At 37.9% G+C, this 20613-nt stretch overlaps 1 protein-coding gene across 3 annotated transcripts in view; it reads left to right on the top strand.

Moving 5' to 3' along the window:
- The window catches only part of LOC113091422 (neuronal PAS domain-containing protein 2), a 62622-nt gene that overhangs the window by 14208 nt on the left and 27801 nt on the right, over nt 1-20613 (top strand). The window contains exon 1 of one of the 3 annotated variants that reach the window (XM_026256940.1): nt 14128-15590. The exons of the other annotated variants lie outside the window; for them this stretch is intronic. The gene's annotated coding sequence lies outside the window, so the exon portion shown is untranslated. Of the gene's footprint in view, nt 1-14127; nt 15591-20613 lie in introns of those variants that run through there. 3 annotated transcript variants of the gene reach the window in all.

The raw sequence follows: 20613 nt of genomic DNA, 5'->3' as shown, positions 1-20613 counted from the left end.
GAAATAAAGCAATAATCAGATAACAAGAAGGATGGGGTTGAGACAAATGACATAAAAGCACATGGCACATAAAAACAAACAAAACAAAAGCCATGTACTCACAAAAATCTAAAACACAAGCACATGGCCATGGCCAGCAAAACAATCAAACGCCATGTACTTGATAAAAAAAAAACAAGACATGAACAGTCAGCTAATGAGAAACATGAAAGTACGCAGCCAGTGAAAAACACAAGCTGCGTGCTACACAGCACAAGACAAAACAAAACATGAAAGCACACAACCGATAAATACAGGTGCATCTCAGTAAATTAGAATGCCATGGAAAAGTGAATTTCTTTCCGTAATTAAACTTCCCCATGATTGTGATTTTACTACACAGTCATTGGGAAGACTGCTGATCTGACAGAAGACAATCATTGATACCCTTCACGAGGAGGGTAAGCCACAAACATTCAATGCAAAGAAATTGCAAAGAAAAAGATGCACAACCAACCGAGAGAACTGCAGCCTTATGAGGATTGTCAAGGAAAAATTGATTCAAGAATTTGAGTGAACTTGACAAGGAATGGACTGAGGCTGGGGTCAAGGCATCAAGAGCCACCACACACAGATGTGTGAAGGAATTTGCTGAACCACAGACAATGTCGGAGGCGTCTTACCTGGTCTAAGGAGAAGAAGAACAGGACTGTTTCCCAGTGGTCCAAAGTCCTCTTTTCAGATAATATCAAGTTTTGTATTTCATTTGGAAACCAAGGTCCTAGATTCTGGAGGAAGGGTGGACAATCTCATAGCCCAAGTTGCTTCAAGTCCAGTGCTAAGTTTCCACAGTCTGTGATAATTTGGGCAGCAATGTCATCTGCTGGTGTTGGACCATTATTTTTTTTGAAAACCAAAGTCACTGCACACGTTTACCAAGAAACGCTTCAAGCTTCTTTCTGCTGACAAGCTTTTTGAAGATGCTGTTTTTTGAAGATGCAGGATTTGGTACCTGCCCACACTGCCAAAAGCACCAAAAGTTGGTTAAAAGATCATGGTGTTGGTATGCTTGACTGGCCAGCAAACTCACCAGACCTTAAAGGGATAGTCCACTTTCCAATAAAATTTTGATCTGTTTTAGCGTACCTCAAGGGAATCCAAGATATAGGTGTCTTTGTTTCCACAGTAGTTTCCATTTTGATATTTTTTTGGTCAAACCATTCTTGTCTGTGACTGATATAATGGAGGTCCATGGTCACTACCTCAAAGAGCATGCAAAGAGAAGTCTAAATTAAACGATTCCCCATCGTAAGTACATATTGATGACCTAAGAAATGAAACGAGCGGTTTCTGTAAGAAAACAAACCGTATTTATATCGTTTTTACCTCTTGTACACAACCACGTCCAACTGATCGGAGGCTGCTCGTGTTTCCTGGCTTAGTCAGTGCAAGCGCGGAAAGTGCCGGAAGTTATCTCTCGCGCATGTACGTCACTCATTGTTTACACAGAGATTTCGGAAGTGTTACCTTTCACTGTGAATATATAAACATATTTAGACGTACAGGAAATAGCAATGGAAGACGATTTAGATTTATCAACAGACAACATTGAATTTTTTTCACAACCATATTTATTTGAACCAGAATACACAGATCAAAAACTCAGAGTGATGGAGTATCTGCTGCAGCAGCATGTCTTCAAGCCTCAGAGAGACAGAGATCTCTTCAAATTTGGTGGTGTTCTTGTAGCAAGTGTTGTGAGATGCCAACAGAAGTGATGATGGGGAATTATTTAATTTGGACTTCTCTGTGCATGCTCTTTGAGGTGGTGACCATAGACTTCCATTATTTGAGTCACAGACAAGAACAGTTTGACCTAAAAATATCAAAATGGAAACTACTGCGGAAACAAAGACACCTACATCTTGGTTGCCCTTGAGGTAAGCTAAAACATACCAAAATTTAATTTGAAAGTGAACTATCCCTTTAACCTATTATCAAGAGGAAAATTTGAAACAAGAGACCGAAAAATGCAGATGAGCTGAAGGCCACTGTCAAAGAAACCTGGGCTTCCATACCACCTCAGCAGTGCCACAAACTGATCACCTCCATGCCACGCTGAATTGAGGCAGTAATTAAAGCAAAAGGAGCCCCTACCAAGTATTGAGTACATGCACAGTAAATGAACATACTTAAACTACTGCAGTGTGTGTGCATTAAATTTATTTAACACACAAGTTTCACAATTTGAGATGAATTACTGAAATGAACTTTTCATTGTAATTTATTGAGATGCACCTGTACATGAACTGCGTGCTACACTGAACACCACAACACATGCGGACAGAAGAGCATACGGCACAAGCAAACTCAAAACTGCAACGCACGCACAACAAGACAGCTCCAACATGAAACTAAAAAACAGGGAATGCATGAAAACAACACAATACAGGAATGTCAAATTTCCAAGCTAGGCGACCAAATAATGGCTATTGTTAGCAAATTGGCTAATATTTTTTTTTACTTGCCACTGTTTCAGTTAAACGCTAACTATGATTTTAACAGATATTTCAATTGCATTTACTGATTTTGTATACTGCACTGCACTCCATCTACTGTCTGCTACTCTTGCCTCTTTCAAAATCAAATCCCCGTGGACAACCAGCTAGCCTGTCCGGCTGCGTGCAGTGCACACATCGCCGCTAGGGTTACCCATCCCTTTAGCATTGTTTACATTGGTCTTAAACACGCTCAAGAACCCATCAATTTCCCAGAGAACTGTAGCCATTGCTTGGTGTTCCTGTGTCGGAAGCTCAAGGTGGCCACTACTGAGAGTGTCAACTTGGGATTGTCTGACTCAAATGGAAAAAAATGGTCAACCCGGTGTGCTTCCAGGGGCCTCTTGTGGTGCTGCCTCTCTGTGCTGTCCCAATTAATGCTACCTGTCCCCCTTTGAGGATTTTTTGTTGACTGATCCCCATTTCATCGACAAGCCACCCGGCTCTGGGGACAAGGATGATGCAGGTCTTCTCGACAACTTGGATGAAAAGGAGGCCATCCTGTCACCTGTAGCCCCTCAGGCTAATGCTCCCGCTGCCTTGCCCCTGTCAGTTCTCTTCAAGTTTTGTGAGCGAGTGGCCACTCGCCTCAATGGCTAGCGCTTCAGAATGCATTGGACCAAGAAAGGGACGTGTATGAAGTGAAACTCCTTGGACCCCTTCCCAGCCCTAGAAAGCAGCTTCTTCCCGCCCTCCCAACATGTGCTAAACATATAAAGCACAACTGGGGATTTTCGCTTGATCTCAAACACAGTCTTGTGGGTCTTGAGGTTAAGGATATGGCGAATCTCAGTATGGGGGACCCCCTGCCATCGAGCCCTATATCGCCAGACACCTTAACTTCTTTCAAGGCAGGTTGCTCACTCACCCCACCCAAGCCTGTTCTACCCAACAAGATGGATTGTTTCACAGCGTCCATTAATCAAGCCTCGGTTTTGGCAGTAAGAGTCCTCAACGTCTCCTCCCTGCTATTCACTTATCAGGCCGAACTCCTAGTCAACATGGGACAACAACTGGAGAAAGGGTCACCATCACCTGATCGCTGTAAGGAGATAGTCACGGTGAATTACCTTTTTCACCAGCCCTCTGTGCAGCCAGCACTCTGGATACCAATTCTCCCCCTCCCATTACCCTGTTCAAAAAACTGAGCATATCTGTCGGCAGAGTCATTCAGAGTTGGCACAGGCTTCACTGCTCCATATGTTACCCATTGTGCGTTTCCCCATTCCACACTGGAACATGGTGAGAAAATGTGCACAAGAACTGTCACCACACAGCTCCCTTCACTCATCAAGTTCAATAAAGGCTTCGACCCAAATGTTGCCCAATACACAATAAAATAAAAAAATAAAAAAATAAGATAATATTTTTACAATAATAATAAGAGAGAACATATCTTTACAACCCCACATTTTCCTCACAATGTCCACAAGATGGCTCCTTTGTACCACAAAAAAAAGCGAACTGACCGAATTCGCAGCTCTTAGCAGTTCTCTGGTTTGTGTGGGGACTCTAGCAAATCATGTAACACCCTTTCTATCTGTGTCAGCTTCCAAATGGGTGATTCACACAATAACAAAGGGGTACAGACTTCAGTTCGCCAAAAGACCTTAGAGTTTCAACAGATTGATCTCTTCTCATACTGAAGTGAGCTCTTCACATTCTGAAATCTAAATTTCTCATGAATAAATCTCTACTCTCCTCGAGAAGGGGTTGGTCCAAGTAGTACCCTTACATTTAAGCAGTCAGGGATTTTACTCTCGTTATTTCCTAGTTCCAATGAAGGACGAATCACTTTGTCCTATTCTAGATCTCAGAGTGTTGAACCAACATTTGAGGAAATACAATTTCAGAATGTTAACACACGGTTATCTCTTACGTTCAGTAAATCAGAACGATTGGTTCACATGGATCAGTCTGAGAGATGCTTTCTTCTACATAAGCAATTATGCTTATCACAGGAAATTCCTATGCTTTGTCTACCAAGGCTTGTGCTACGAATTCACAGTCCTCCCCTTTGGTCTCGCTTTAAGCCCAAGGACTTTTTGTCTGTGTGCAGAGGTGGGCCTGGCAACCACTGAGAATAGAGGGTCTCAGGATCCTGACATAAATAGATGATTGGCCGATTTTAGCTGATTCAGGAGAGAAAGTAATACAGCCCTTGTGCTCGCTCAAGTCACAGTGCTCAACTTCTGAGTGAATGTGTGCAATCTCACTCCTGCCTAGAATGTGATATTTCTAGGTCTGGGGCTGAATTCCATAATGATGTGTGCAACTGTTGCAAGAGTGCATTCACTCTTTCATGAATTGCCTCTCTCAATTCAGGGAGGGAGCGAGGGTACATTATCGCACATCTCAGACTACAGGGTCTTATGTTTTTGGCTGTCATGTCCTGCCCTGAGCCTTCTGAGAATGAGGACATTCATGAAGTGGGTTTTATCTCTTCATCTTAGCCCATTACGCAATCTCTGTCACTCTATGCACAGCAAAACTGCACCACTGGAGAAATACAGAATTGTGTAAATCAAGTTGCGGAAAGTGTAAATGACAGACGTGTCCTTAACAGGATGGGATAGTGGTTCTGTTGTGGGAGAGGTTCGGTCAGGTGGTCGTTGATCCGCTTTGGGTGAAAACAGTCATTGTCCTATGTTCTTCTCTCTGTTGGATGAGGATGCCCCCCTCGCCATGGAGGCACTGGCCTGCCCATGTCCCAATGTGCTGCTCTATGCATTTCCTCCTCTCTGATTGCTAACTCCTACTGTTGTCAGGGTGAAAGAACAGAGCCTGCCTCTGATTGTGATAGCACCCAGATAGACCAAATCTCCATCGCTGACAGAGATAATCCCTATTCTGTATGCCTAGCCATGGTCCCTCTCATTATGGACAAACCTCCTGTCTCAAGCAAATGGGGAAATCTACCATCCTTACCCGGGCAGGGTGCCCCTCTGGGCCTGGCCCATGAAAGGGCAAACTTAAACACATTGTGGCATATGTTGTTCCTACTGTTCAGAATTCCACTTCTACATGCTTCCTTTATGATTGCAAGTGGTGTGTTTGAGTAGTGATACGAGGGGCACCAGCTGAGCTGATATCAGATCAGTGCTCAGTCCCTAACATTTAGATTTTTTTTGCAAGACCTTATCGATGGTGGGAAATCCTTCACCACTATTAATGTCTACTTAGCGGCTATTTCTGCATGTCATGTTTGGTTTGACAGCACTACACTGGGGGATCACTGTTTTATTTATAGATTTATGAAGGGTGCCTGCCATTCCCTTCCAGTTACTAGAAGAGTATTTCCAGAATGTGACCTCTCCATGGTGCTGGAGACCTTGTCTCAGCAGCCTTTTTAGCCCCTGGAAGATAACTCCTTTAAGCTTCTCTCTTTCAAGACAGCTCTGCTCCTGGCCTTGGCATCAGCTAAACATGTCAGTGATTTGCACGGACTTTCTGTTTGTCCCTCGTGTGCTTTATTCTCTCTCAGTGGATAAGATAAGGTCTTTCTCAGGCCTAAACCGGCCTTTATGCCAAAATGGTTCCCAATGTTCACTTGCAAGATGCTTGAGCTTTCTACTTTTCACTGTCCTCTATTCTCTTCTGTGGAGGATCAGAGGCTAAATGCTTTGTTCTGTTTGTGCTCTGCTGGTTTACATTGACAGGACCAGGTATCCCATTTCTAAGTAACACCTCTCTCATCGAACTTCCCTTAAGCCGGGCATACACTGTGAGATTTCGGCAAGGTACCAACTTACATTGTACGAGTAGATTGCATGCGATATAAAGCCAAAGCTCACGATTATTATGTGCTCACTGTACAGTCTGATCGTCAAGTTGCGATTTGACTGCTCACACTATACGTGGGGAATCAACACATAGGATCCCTCAGAACCCGGATGTTTGTGCCTGTTTTAGAATAAACATGCTTTCCCGGGATAAACCATAGACAGATAAACGTACTGATTTGGTGATATGCGCAATTCTGTGTGCTGAAATGTAAAAAACAAAAAAAAACTACGATGACACGTCGAAAAGGCTGACATGTTGCTGCCATAACTCCACAAGTTTTCCCTCCATCACTTCAGTCCACACTACACGCCATGTCAACATGACAATAGTGCGATACCTCATGAGAGGCGACCAAAATTTCTGACATGTCAGAAATCCATCCGACCAACCGATTGTCAGTCGGGAGAGGTTAATCGCCTCTCGTTTTCCCCTTGTACACTACACGAACACTGCACGACAAACGACGCACGACAATGCTGAAAATTGGCCCGACACGAAAAAGAGTCGCACCTGGCCTTAGGTGAATCTCTCCACTATATATATATTTTATGCATTTAGCAGACGCTTTTATCCAAAGTGACTTACAGTGCCTTCAGGCTATCAATTTTTACATATCATGTGTTCTCGGGGAATCGAACCCCCAACCTTGCGCTCGATAAGGCAGTGCTCTACCAATTGAGCTACAGGAACACCATTTATATTCATTTATATTTCAGAGAATTCGCATATATGCGATATATGCATATATATAATTTAAAAATACGTAGTATGGGATAGTTGATTAATAATAAAGATATACGTCTCTGATCTGTTTCTTTTTGCTTGTCTGTTTCATTGTAAAAATAATACAAGCCTGAAGGCGTATAATTACATGCTTGTTTATCATATAGTGAAAATGCTGTGCTACAAAGTTAAGAGAACACTGAAGTAAAGAGTCGTTGCTATGAAAATAATACACAGTCGAGTAAAGCAGCACTGATCTAAACTGGCAGGTAATAAATTGGATGCGAACAATGCAACATGTTGCATCAAAGCACACAGAAACCATTATAATCACTCATTGTATCATTGAAAGCGTGCTAACAGTAAATGGATGCTACATTCTGTTCTGTTCCATTCTCACACACGTTTGTGCTACTGAAAATCTAGTTTCTAGGAAAATCGATATGGAAAGTTTAACAAAAGTTATTATTTGGCTTTTGGCTTTGGAAATTTTGTAGCAGGTGAGAGATTTACTTGGATTGTAGAGGGTTGTAACTAGGGCTGCACGATATTGGGAAAAAATTACATTGCGATATTTTATTTTTCTGCGATATATATTGTGATATTTTTTCATACAAAAAAAATGGGGTGAGCACACTTACATTCTCATTTTAAATGATTTAAACATCGACACCATCGTGTCAATTGATTAATATGCGAGAGGGAGAGGAAGCAAGACAGCGATCGTGTTGTTTGAAGACGGATCGCTCTCTCTCTGTCCCGCGCGCTCTCTCTCTGTCCCGCGCGCTCTCTCTCTCTGCCCTGTTAAACTTGCATGTGTTTTTCAGTCCTGTCACTAAACTTTCCCTCTATGATGGTTAAAGGTGCCATCTGTAATGTTTGGCAAAAAAAATCAAGTCATACTCCACATTCCATAACAGATGGGGGCAGTATGCCTCAATAAAGTGAATTGGTCTACTCTAGAGTAACAAACGAGAAACGGCATAGTCTCTATGCTCCGCCCCTACTTTCACAACAACACTACAGCCATAGCAGAAGCCTAACTGTGCGTTCACACCGCTGGCGTCTAGAGCGTCAAAAATCGATCTTGCCGCTCTTTCTGCTGCAGAAAGATTTGTGAGCGCTCAGACGCTCTAACGTAGATCGAATGCTTATTTTGTATTTAAAGCGGCCGCAAAGCAAACAAGCTTGTTGATCTCGTGCAGACTAACCACAAGGAGTTATAAGTTAACCTCATTAAATATTGTTGTGGACAAAATATTAGGATCCTTTACTAAAAAATGAACAATCTCAGACACCTTGGTCCACGTATCACTTTTAATTTATTTTTTTATGTCCCTGTACGCAAACAGGGACACATCATAGATTAATACAAACGCTAAACCTGTCCTTTATTCTGCTTGGGAATTAATGTGCCAACTCTCAAGCATTCACCGTGAGACGCACGCAATTGACTCTTTTCACACGCTTTCACGCCACACATCAATTTTTTCACGCACAGAAAAAACACAAATCAAAGAGGACACGGAGACCAACAGACTAGACAGAGCAAGTTAGTTATGATATAATAAAATGGGTAACGTTAAGTTATAGCTAGCTAATTATCAAACACAGCTACGGTTAGCCATCGCTAACATTAGCACGTTTATCGAACAGCCTTCGATACATTTCTATGTTATAACTTCCCGAAAACAAATACACACACATATAAAACAAATACTAACAGCATCTAACTTACTGTTAGAAATGTTGCAAGTTCGGAGTCGAGCCTCATTTCTTTCAGGTCCATCAATCCAGCGATTGAAAGCAGTGCCGATGTTTACTCTGGTTCGGCTCCTTTTCTTATCGGATTTGATTTGTGATTCCGACCGCGGTTGGTCTCCTGCCAAGGGCTTTAGACATCCTTTCTCTCTCTTCCCTGAACTGAAATGAAGTTCTGCGCTGTACTTTCCACATGATTGACATCAGGCCCACAAGCCGTGCGAGTTATTCGTGTATTGCAGGTTGGCTGGTGGTTATGTTGCCCGCATACCGCCTCCCATGGCCGAAACTGGTATTACGACACCTGTCGGGCCGGGGCTAGTAATGCTAATGCTAATTAAGGTTGATATCTCTGCAGCACTATAACTTGACATATTTTTTTTATGACATCATCGCCCTTATTTCTTCTCATTCTTTTGATGCGTGTAGGTCATGTTATGGATATTTTTACCTCAATTTTTGCATATGGCACCTTTAAGTTGTGCAATTAATCCACGAATCACATTCGTCAAGGGCCAGGGAGCAGCTGGCCTGTACAGTTAATGAATAACAGATCAACTACGACAGCCTACATCGCAAATCCTGTGATGTGACTATCGTGGATTCGTACATCGCGATATCGATGCTTAAACGACACATCGTGCAGCCCTAGTTGTAACTGTGCCAGCTGAAATAATCGGTATTTACAATCTCTCGGTGTTGTTCGCTCAGTTTGCCTCTCTCTCCCTCACTCACTGTCTCCCCCTCTCTTTCTCTTTGTGTTTCACAGGACTTTGAGGATTGTTTGAGTGGTTAATATTAATGACATCTAATGAAAGTTTTGAATATACAAGTAAATTATTTATGCTGTTGGTATACACAGAAGAGATTGATGGTTCTTTAATTATAGGCTAATGAGAGGAAACCACAACAGTCATTACACTAAAAACATCAGATAATTAGCCAAAAGGCCTTTTAAATACAAAATATAGGTTTGATAAATGAATGCAGCCTGCATCATATCAAATATTAAGATTGTTTGGTAGGTTATTAAATGGACGATTCGAAAGGGCAGTCTCACCAATGTTGAAATGCATCATGGGACCCATAGATCTAAAGTGGCCCTAGAGTCAAGCAATCTAATCAGTTTATGTTTCAGTCTTTCCCCTGGCAAAATTAATCAATGTGTTAAAATATGTTATCTTTGTGTGTGTGTGTGTTTTAAGTGTGTTTACAGTCGGGTCTAAAAGTCCATATTAAAAAACTTAAGTGTTTTCCATTTTTATTTGGTAATAAACAGTGTTTTAGAATTTTTTGTACTTACAGAAAAGTGATATAACATGAAGAAATGTTTAAGATCAAGGTCAGTAATCAAATAATCCGAATTTTGACACTGTTAATGCAAACTTTTATACAGAATGATCCGGTTTTACACAAACTTGTAGCACAAGTTGTGCTGTAATAAAAGGATGCCAAATACATACAAAAAGACATTCTGAAAAGAACTTACATCTAAAAAAACTAATTCTGTCAAATTGTTATTGTTGATATGTAATTTGTAACAATTCTGTTATAAAAAAAATCTCAGGCTTACTGTATGTGTGTATGTTCTTGTTGGAAATGAATGCATGTACTTGTGCGACAAATCTTTTAGTCATAATGTTCTCAGTTTTATTTATTTTTTTTATTGAGCACAACACAATACAATGCGTAACTGATAATACTTTAAATCATCTGTGAAAAATTTCACGGACACACAGTACACATTACAAATTGTTTTTACGGACTTCATGGAGATGTCCCTCTGTTTGTTTGAATCTTTTACGAAATTATTCATTCAATATATGTATATGCATGCATGTATTCATTTTAAACATTAACCTTTGTTTGAATTCATTTCCATTATACTGAGAAACAAATATGAATTTTGTAATTAAAGGTTTATTCAGAAATATTTTCTGTTCAAGCTTAGGGACCTTATTAATTATAACTCGACTATTTAATAATGGCATGAAAGGATGGAAATAAGGAGCTGGAGCCAGTGAGTTTATATATTTTTTTATTTATCCAAGTATTTAAAAAAAGACTACAGCCAATCAACCTCTTACTAAACCCACCCTCCCATTTTCTCTCTCTCTTTTTCTGTGTCTCTGATGTTGCCTCTATAATTAAGATATCACTGTTCTGTTTGATATAAAGTAGCTCACTGTTAAATTAAAAACAGGCCATTTTAATTATAGTCTCTCTTCCCTTAATTAGTTTGTGTTTTTTGCTCTAACTCTATATAATAAATCCTTCACTCTCACTCTCTTTTTCTTTCTGTCTCTCTTTTATTCTCTTTACCACACAAACGCAGAAAGGGAAAGGTGGAGCACTGCATCCTTTTTAATGACTCTTGATGGTAAAGTGAGAGAATGTATACTCACACACACTCATTAACAGCCTTGATCTAATATGTGATGATTAGCTTTTTCAGATAGCTGGGTCAGACCACATTAAGATAATTACAACTATAAAAGAACAATGTGGCTTTACTATGCAGCAAAGGACACACACAATACTGTATGTGGATAATTGCAAGACACAATGACACACAATTATAAAAGACCGCAGCCCAGAACATCTGTACTTTATGCTCGGGAATAAATAGAAAATGGATGGATAGACTGAATGATGGAGCTTTTGACGTGTGAATAAATGGAGATAGAGAGCAGCAATTATCTCGGCTCTGAGAGTAAAATGACCTCCTGTGAAATGATCATACAGTATATTTCTGGCTGTGGGGGTTTAAACATCTACAAGACTTCTGTCCTCCTGAGATTGAAGCAAACTGCTGCTTTACTCCAGCTGACCTACATAATCTTGTGTAAGGCTCAACAAAAGAAGATGAGAGGTTAAACTTATCCTCACTGAATTGAATATGAATCAAGTATTTTTTAAATCTTCTGCCTGTTAGCAATGCATATCAGTTTTATAACTAAGTTTTTGAATATGATATATGAATCGTTCCATCCCTCTTTTAAATGACTCAAGACAAGATTTTGTTTATATATAGTTCATAGTTGATATATTTTATAGTTTTTTTTTATAATATTTGTTTTTATAATTTTCACACATTAATGGTTTGATGGTAACAATATAGCAGTAGTTTGGTAATGTTTGTCATTTATTGCCGTATTTGGGGCTTATTTGGCCCTAGTTTGGCAATAATTGGACTAAATTTTAGTTTGATTATTTGGTGTGGTAATAGTTTGTTGATAGCTTGTCTCCAATTTAATAATGGTTTGAAAATAATGTTGATAAGGTTTACATGTAATTAGATAACGTTTTGCCAGTAGATTCTTTACTAAATACTTTAGTAGTGTTTTTATATTTCATAGTATAAACATGTCAAAAATAATGTAAATGCATGTACATTTAAAAGTTTTTAAACACGCATTCATAAAAGCAATTTTGGATGTGTTTGTCCATGTAAAGTACTTGGAGAGGTGACTATTGTTGGTGAAATCTTTTAGTTAGATAAAAGCTAGATTCTAGCCATATAGCGTGAATACATGGTGCATTAAGTAAAGAAACTGAAAGCTCCCAAGAACTAGTGATTTTTATCAACTTTTTGTGAGAGAGATATCCAAAGATCAACAGAAACTGATCCAAACATAGATGGTTAAAGTATGAAAGATGAAATAATGTCAGTATTTCTGATGTTACTCTGACGTTTATTAGTAAGGATGGGATTGGTGGTATCAGGAAGCAGAGGTTTGTAATAGGTTATTAATTAACTGCTAAAATGAATCTGATTGTAAATTGTGTCAGTGCAAGACTAAAAAAAAACACTGCCTTAAGAATGCTACAGGACAAAAACAAGAAAAAGGACCAGCTGCATACTTATGTACTGTATAGTGTGTCTGCATATATGTCTGAACAGAAGTGTTTGCTCCTATAAAGGGAGAATCAGATGACTAGCTTGTGAATTCCTTATGAACAAATCACTTGACCTTCTATTGGTTTCCCACAGAAACATAGGCTGTGTGCTCACATGTACATGTACATACACATACATACACACACACACCCTTGACACATATCTCCTGTGCGATTCTAATGAGGAAGTTCTTGTTATTATTTCCTGAACTTCTAAATGTTGTTTGCTCATAAAAGTCACTGAGACTGACATGGGAGAATCAATTATTCTGCTGGACCGCTAATAATCCTGGAAACTCTGCTACAAAGCATTACATTCTCTCCCTCTCCCTTTTTTTCTCGCTCTCAGTTCCTCCCTCGCGCTCATGCTGGTGTTCCACTGACCCATATTCCTCTGGTAGTTCTTTAAAGCAACAGAGCCACAATCAGCTTCCAAACCAAAGTAGCACCAACATCAAAAAACCCAGTGATAAAGCAAAACACAAAAGAAATGACAAGAGAAAGAAAGAAACGATTGTTGTCATTGTTTTTTTTGTTCTTCTTGTTGATCTTCTTATAAACCCAATGACTCATGGCATGATGAATCTAAAATTGCATCCATTAAGAGTTATCAAAAGATAACTGCATTACTTTTGGTTTTATAATAATAATCAGTTTTTCTTGAACATCATGTTCAAAAAAAACCATTCAAATGTTAAGAATAATGCACAGCAATTACATCTATTTGGGGAGTACAGTAAAAATGCACTGAGCCGGTAAATTCACACAGCTGTTTCAGGCTCAGCTGATCTTCTGCCCAGCGGCCATATTGGACAGAGGGTCTGATTCTGTGTTTTGTCATGGCAACTGTTACTGTGTCCTGATGCAGGCTATCCTGCATTACACATTATTTCTGCTTTAACTGTTGTTACCTAATTGTATTTATGAACATTTTTTATGCTGACAGCATGTTTTATCCTATAAAAAGTTTTTTATTAAATGCTAATTTCTGAAGAGTCAATTTATTTTATTTCAAACATCAGTAAACTGTATCATATAGTATCATTTCAGCTCCTGACACTGCAACAGACCCAGTTTCATCTTTTGCTGCATCAGTAGAATATGTGAGAAAACTACTTCCAAAATAGAGCAGGAGGTAGAGCACTTGTGCCTTCAAAATAAAAACAATATATATATATATATATATATATATATATATATATATATATATATATATATATATATATATATATATATATATATATATATATATATATATATATATAAATAAATTTTATGTATGTGTGTTATATAATATACATTTTATGTATGTGTGTTATATAATATAAATTTTATGTATGTGTGTTATATATATGTGAATTTGATCATTGACACATATTTAAGGGTTAGTTCACCCAAAAATTAAATTTAGCCCATAAATGACTCACCTTCAAGACATCCTAGATGTATATGACTTTCTTCTTTCAGACAAATTCATTTGGAGTTATTAAAATTTTTATTTGTTCTCAGAAACGCAACAAAACCAGGATTTGTAAAGAAGAATATCTGAGCATTTTGATATAATCTAATTATTTTGCTAAAGTAAGGAAACTTTGCTTCCTTTTCTCTTGTTAACAAACATTGATTTTCAGACTCACCAGCACATGCCCAATGCTGATCTCGAATATGGATATTTTTATTACAAAAAGGCATCGATTTGCTACGGGAGGTCTTGTTCACTCCCTGGAGCCATGTGAGACACCTTTTTTATTTTTTTTATTTTGTATTTTTTTTTTATGGATGGGTGCTTTTTATTTAACTTCTTTTGGACTGATGCATCCAACATCCGTTGAGTGCCATTTAACAGCTTGAAAGATTAAAGACAATTTTTAATATAACTCCGACTGGATTCTTCTGAAAGAAGAAAGACTTGATGGCGAGTAATTTATGGGCTAACTTTCATTTTTGGGTGAACTAACCCTTTAAGTCTGGACTTATTGCAGTCACCTCCAACAACCACCATGGTCACTGTTGAACTGTCACATTAATTTTTTTTTTTTTTTTCAGGTATTTGACATCTGTAATACTTAAATAATGTACCATATATTTTTTTCCCCGTGCAATTGCTCTTTTGTGATTCTGTTTCTTTGTTCTACCCAGCAGAATCACTTTTTCCACAATAACTACTGTATCTTTCCAGTCATAATAAATGAGGATTTGTCCATTTCATCCCGAACTTTCAAAACTCAATTCTTATTATTAATGTTTTTATTTACTAATTAGTTAAATTCTTAATTTATTTAATTAGCTCGAGCTCCACAAAGAGTTGTATCGTCTTACAGGAAAATGTATGTAAAATGTAAACTTAAAGCGGCTATAGTGAGGCAAATGTGCATATGCGAAAGGCGACCGTCAGCTCCACACGGACTGACAGTGACGTTCACCAAAACGAAGCCAAACTAGCGCATCGTCTATAAAAATGGTTTTAAAAAGATTGTTGTCGACTGTTTATGTTCGAGTGCGTTCCTGACATTTGTCATTATCTTTTCTCTGATGTGTGTGTGTGTGAGGCTGCGGGCGGTTACTGATGTCGTTGGTTAAGTATTGAGCTCCCATCTGACCTACTTTCATACTTCGCATCAGCTCAGCGCTGTTTACAGGCGCTCGTGAGCGGAGGATGTGGACCCGGTAGCGAAAACACATTGCCAAGTCGCGTGGTCCCCTCTGCCGCTTTATCATTTATGACTGATCCTTCAGTTAGTGTGTTTTGTGCATATTCTGTCCCTTGTCCGACTTCAGTCTGGCTCGTGGGTTGATTATGGAGAAGTCGAACTCACTCCTGGCTTCAATATGAGAGGCGCGGACGAGGGCAAAAGTTAAGTGTGGACCTGTCCTTAACGCACGGTAAGATATCCCGAATTATAATGCAAATGAAAATCACAACAACTAAAGTCTACAGAACTGTTTTAAACGCATTTAAAGATCGCCCTTTTGAGGCTTCTTCGCTTTTTCTTGGTATATAGGGAAACTTAAGTGGAAATCGTAAGGTTGTCATAGTCCTAGAGTTGTGAATATACAGATTGATGCGTGAGGGTCGCGAGGAATCACCGGGTTCTCTGATGTTACAGCGCGCTTTTCCTCACCTTTATGTTTTTTATCCCAAACGCAGTGGATTGTGTGTGAGCTCACAACCAAACACATTCAGTCCAGTTTTGGACAATGGGATTATGAAAGCTGATTAATATTTTGCATGCGGTTTTTGCTGGTTTGACTGTCTTGATCTGAAATCTTGGAATCCAGTCGAAATGGGTCACTGTATACAATGCACTGAAACCAGTAACGTTATCTCAAGCAGCATAAAACCTGCCTGCTTGGAAGATATGTGACTCAATGTTGGGCTATTGAGACTTGAAAAATTACTTGAATTCTTAAGAGCATCCTGTCTGACTTAATTACACAGTACACGTTTTTTTTTCATCATGTTGTGACTGTAGTTTCTATTCACTTGTCAATTTAATTTCTATCTTAGTAGTTTCTTTAATCAAAGTGGTTGAGAGGGGCATAAACGTACCTCGGGCAGTTCGTTTTTAAACGTAAGAAAGTAACTGGTTTGATGTGTGTGTGCGCGCTTCTAGTTTCGTGGCCTTGGACTCCTTCTACTGTTTGGGCTGGGATTGCGTGTTTGGGTTCTTTTTATTGTGGTTCAGGAAATTATTTGGACTGAAAGTAACAATTTAAGGGTGGCTCCCGCATAACGTGCTCATTGACTTTTTTTTTTTAATCGAGATTTTAAGTTAAATTTACATGAATGTATAAATCATTTAGGCTGAATTAATTGGATTAGTCAGAACGTCTTCAAATAGACAAAATTCGCGTTTTGTCTGAGGAAGTAACCATGGCAACAGTACGCTGCTTTCCATTTGTTAACATTACTGAATTTATGCAAAAAGCTACTGTTATTATTTAGCATTTCATTACAAGTATACATACCATATTGTTAATGTACTTCATTATGCATGTGTTTTTTTTTATCTTTATATCGTATAAAATATTTAGAGCAGTTATAAAAGACTAAAGATTAAAAAAAAAATGTTGCTTAAAATGGTAAATGTCTATACATGTGGAATATTGTAAGCTTATATCTCAGAACCAACATTATCTGGAGTGCACAATATGTCAATTGTGATGCATGAGAGCAGAAGTGAAATAAAAGAACAGAAAGAGAGAATGCAATTTTTTTTTTTAGGATATTGTGTCTTTGTTTTTGGTTGTGTTTTAGTTAAAGGGATAGTTCACCCAAAAATGAAAATATTTCAATCACCCTCATTTTGTTCCAAACTTCTGCTTTTTTTTCTGTGAAACAGAAGATATTTTGAGCAATCTCTCTCTCTCTCTCTCTCTCTCTCTCTGTGTGTGTGTGTGTGTGTCCATGTCTGTCTATAGAATGAAAGTAAATGTTTACCAAATCTTAACAGATTTTTCCTTTTTGGGTGAAGGTTGTGGGTTAAGTAGGTTTAACCCTTACCCTTCCCAAAAGTATTCCATGTCATTTGGCAAGTGCATGCAAGCGCAAATCTTTGAATTCTTGTAATATCACATATTGGACATTCATGTGATGGTGAAGACGTGTGAATGGTTTGAAGCTTGTGCAGTGTGTCATTTTGTATTGGATTCTGTACCTAGGCCCCTTTGTTGATGGTGTTTGTGTGTGCTGCTGTATAGTTGGCCCCTGGTTAAAGGTGGCCTCTTGGTTTCATGGTAATACTGTAAACAGTAAGTTATGCAATAATTCCCTCACCTCTCACATGGGAGTCAGGCTGTTCATCTCCTGGAAATCACTCTTTGTTGTTCTCTCACTGTACTTATCTTATCTGTTTTCTTCTTTCTCTCCCTGGTCAGTAGCATATTGTTACTAATTACAGTTTGCATAGATATTTCTGTGTGAACTGCACACATTGCACTGAGAGTCCAATTAAACTGTTTAATGAAAGTACAGGATACTTGATCCTCATTGCTTTTTTTCCTGACATTTCCTCTCTATGTTGGTGTGTTTTTGTTTGTAAGTGAGTGTGTGTGATTATAGAAGAATGAGGTGCACTTGAAATATTCACCTGGTTGATGAAGGCAGCATCTACAGTAAATGCAGGGACAACACAGCTACATGAATCATCCCAACAGTTAATCAGCACTCCACAAGTTCCACAGTGCTGTTGTCTGTCAGTCTTTACATGGAAAACATACATTTGTGCATTATTCTATGTATTCTTAATAATGATTAATTGTAATTAATAAATTAGTTAGTTATATATATACTACTATATATTATTATTATTATTATATTTATTTATATTTGTATTTTTTTTTCTGCCCAAATGTACAGGTGCTCGTGCCAGTTCATACACTGTCTTTCATACTGTCAGTGAGAGTAAAGTAAATAAAGTAAACAACAAAGTTTTTTTTTTTTTTATTGTAAAAATTTAGAAAGTTTACTGTGAGGGGTGGGTTTAGGTTAAAAAGTGTATAAATATCTGTATATATAAACAATAGAAGTCTATGTAATGTCCCCATTTAGATAGCTAAGTAAGTGTGTGTGTGTGTGTGTGTGTGTGTGTGTGTGTGTGTGTGTGTGTGTGTGTGTGTGTGCGTGTACTTGTTTTTCTATTCTGGTGGGGACTTAAACCTGAATACACACAGACTCATGGGGACTCGTGCCACGGTGGGGACCTAAATTGAGGTCCCCATGGGTAAACAAGCTAATAAATTACACAATGAAGTTTCTTGAAAATCTAAAAATGCAGAAAGTTTCCTGGGAGGGTTAGGTTTAGGGTTGGTGTAGGGCGATAGAAAATACGGTCTGTACTGTATAAAAACCATTACACCTATGGAGAGTCCCCACAAGGATAGCTGACCAGACGTGTGTGTGTGCGTGTGTGTGTGTGGATCATAGAGAAGATTCTTATTAGTGAGATTTTAGATGGAGAATGGGGAAGTTCTGATGACACTGTCCTCTGTTCTCTTAGCTCAGTTTATTATTTTGTGTTGTGGTTGCTTGTAGCAGAAAATTGTTGTTATATCTTTATTAACCCTGTAAAAGCCAGACATAGAAATGTGTAGCCAAAACATTTTTTATCTATTTATTTATTGTGAAATATTATGACAATTTAAAATAAGTTTTCTACTTTCCATACCTTTCATCAAAAAAATGTTTGTCCTAAAAGCAAAACAACACCTGTTCTTGTCTTAGGAAAACGAATTTTTCTTTTTTGATCAGCTTCAAATGTTGACTACTGTATTTTTAAATATGACTTATTATGGCAAAGCTGAATGTCAGCAGCCATTACCAGTATTTAGTGTCACATGATTCATCAGAAATCATTCTAATTTGCTGATTTGGTGCTCGGGTAAAATGTTTCTTATGATCAATATTAAAAACAGTTGTGTTGCTTTTTTTTTTTTTTTTTGGAAACTGTAATACAATATTTTTCAAGATTCTTTGATGAATGGAAAGTTTGATAGCATTTATTTAAAAACTAATATTTTATAACCGTATACATGTATTTACTTTACTAATAGTTTTTTTAATAAAAACTGACCACAAACTCTTGAACAGTAGTCTATATCTATGTGATGCTTTTAATCTATTAACTATAATGTCCATGCTTGTTTATATAATGGGCCTCATTCATGAAGCACAAACAGAACAAATTTTTGTCCGTGTCATTCATACAACTAAATTTGCACTCAATTCAGTTTAAGAAATTTGTTTTGCTTGTATTCTTTGAATGAGGCCATTATACACATCTCTGGGCTAACAATACTGGAATACTGCAGGGGCCCCATCAGCTTCCACCACTGAGTGTGACCCTTGACCTCTTTCTGAACCTAACAGCTACTTTGACACATTCCCATGTGTGTTTATATAGGCATGCTTTATGTGTAATCTTGTGTGTATTAATGAGTTAATTGTGTGTGTGTGTGTGTAACTATATTTTATGGACAAATTTGTACCCACAAGTGAGCAAAACCTGACAAAATCGCCAAAAAACTCCATTTGGGATGTCCCCATTTGTAAAAAAAAAAAATAACGTTTTTTTGAAATTGTAAAAATGTAGGTTTACAGTGAGGGGTTGGGTTGGGTTAAAGTTGAAAAGTTTATATCTATCTGTATATTAAAACAATAGAAGTCTATTTAATGTCCCCATTTAGAAAGTTAAGTAAAGTGTGTGTGTGTGTGTGTGTGTGTGTGTGTGTGTGTGTGTGTGTGTATCATAATGTTAGATAGAATGGGGAAGGAGTTAACTCTTATGACACTGTCCTCTGTTCTCTTTGCTCAGTTTATTATTTTGTGTTGTGGTTGCTTGTAGCAGTCAAATGGATGTTATATCTTTATTAAAGCCTGACATAATATTTTATAGCCAGATTTTTTTTTCATATTGAACCTTTTAGACAAAATGTTTTTAAAAAAAAAGTTTCCAAATGTAATTTTATCTGTCTGTGTGTGTGTGTGTGTATGTATATTATATGTGATAAATCAGGCTTTAATGGCTTGTATATTATATAGGAGAATGTGGAGCTCATACTTGAGGAGAGGAAAAAAACTGTTGATTCACTGCATCAGATTTTCACTCTTTAGTATAATTTGACTGTAATATGTAACATTTAAAAATAGAATTAAATAGTTTTCCCACATTATTTGCTTTATTTGACAATTGACAAATATTCTGTTCTTATTTTTTTGTCTGTTTTCTTCACACATCATGTCTAATATTTCATCTCAACTCTTCACTGGCATCATTATCTCATTCTTCTTGGTAACCAAGTACACATATGGCAAAGTGGCACAACCTAGGGACCTTTATAAAATATGAAATCATCATAAATGATTTCAATGGGCCTGTTTGTACTTTCCCCCTTCAAGCTATTTCTT

This window comes from Carassius auratus, unplaced genomic scaffold, assembly GCF_003368295.1.
Source record: "Carassius auratus strain Wakin unplaced genomic scaffold, ASM336829v1 scaf_tig00214183_4049273_7079891, whole genome shotgun sequence".
NCBI classification, from domain to species: Eukaryota; Metazoa; Chordata; class Actinopteri; order Cypriniformes; family Cyprinidae; genus Carassius; species Carassius auratus.
This window is presented reverse-complemented; position numbering and strand designations above follow the sequence as displayed.